Raw genomic sequence first — 1,290 nt, 5'->3', positions numbered from 1 at the left:
TGTGCACTTGTGAATGCTGTAAGAGAACTCTGTTGGAACACTGGAAAAGTTTATTTGTTGATTTCTTCCTCTTTCGACCTAGTTTATTGCTTCTTGTATTAATCATTTGATTCTTAGTACATGAGCTCTTCATTAGCTTTTTTAATGGTTCAATTGGATTTTTGCCTTTCCTTGTATATAAACTAATAGGAATAATAAGTCTTTTGCCTACTGTAATTCCCTCCCTCCAAACAGCCTTTGTTACAGGTGCCTCTGGAGGTCAGAGGGTTAAAGAAAATAACTATATAAATTAAAATAGAGTCCCTGTGGTTGAAGTTTTTATCAAAATTAGGGCCTGATTGAGTTTTCATGTTTCTATTTTCCTGTCCTTTTCCCTTCTCACAGATGCTTTTACCTTACTGGGCTGTTGAATTCTACAGTATATTGATTGATTCTCTTTTGTTCACTGTCCCCTTTCTCTTCCAGGGGAATTCAAACGGCATTGCTTCTGTGGATGTTTCAGCTGGCTTTGTTGGGCTAAACGACTATGTAGAAATTCCTGCCATTTTTCTTACTGCACTTGCAACATACTCGGGCCCCCTGCTATGGGCCATTCATCTGTTGTGTTATTTGAGTTCTGAAGTGGACAGGTAAACTTTTTATATCATTTTATTTTATTTTATTTTATTCATACAGCCACCTATCTTAAACAAGGTAATCCTCTCAGTAATATTAAAAAAGCAGAATGAATAAAACTTACCGACCCCATGACAACATCGCGTATCCCAGGTGCAGTACCGCAACATCACATACAGTAGACTCTCCCTGCTTTTACATTCACTTCTGCCCTAGTGCGCAACCTGGATGAAGGAGCCAGGTCTTCACCATCTTCCAAAAGGCTAATAGGTCAAGGGCTTATAGATGGCTTATACAGTAAATAGACCCATATATTAAATCATACCATTTCTGAATGCTGAGAGTTAGCTGGTCCATGTTGCTGTGAGCTAGCCAAGTAAGAGGTGTCTTCAAAGACAGCTTGTTACATGGCTGATCTCAGCCTCGTTTTGGACGAGATAATAAGTCGCAAGAGTCATTTTGTGGTGAGTTGGGCAGCTATACAAACTTGTTCAATAAAATAAATCACTGGCTTAGGGAGAAGAATTGGCAGTAAACAGGAAGACTGCCCATTGATTTCTTTTCTTTTTTTTAAAGAATCTGTTCAGGAAAGACTCTTACAGATAAATGATTTGAGGAAATAGGAATTCGTGTAGAAGAAAATTGGTTGGCAGGGGAATATTCCTGCTTACTGAT

General features: G+C 38.4%; 1 long non-coding RNA gene across 1 annotated transcript in view; it reads left to right on the top strand.

Moving 5' to 3' along the window:
* The first annotated feature begins 446 nt into the window (after window positions 1-446).
* The window catches only part of LOC107300288, a 12,381-nt gene continuing 11,537 nt past the window's right edge, over window positions 447-1,290 (top strand). Inside the window, exon 1 of the long non-coding RNA XR_001549210.1 lies at window positions 447-629. This is a non-coding gene — a long non-coding RNA (uncharacterized LOC107300288). The remainder of the gene's footprint in view (window positions 630-1,290) is intronic.

This window comes from Protobothrops mucrosquamatus, unplaced genomic scaffold (assembly GCF_001527695.2).
Source record: "Protobothrops mucrosquamatus isolate PMUCROS unplaced genomic scaffold, P.Mucros_1.0 scaffold6579, whole genome shotgun sequence".
NCBI lineage: Eukaryota > Metazoa > Chordata > Lepidosauria > Squamata > Viperidae > Protobothrops > Protobothrops mucrosquamatus.
This window is presented reverse-complemented; position numbering and strand designations above follow the sequence as displayed.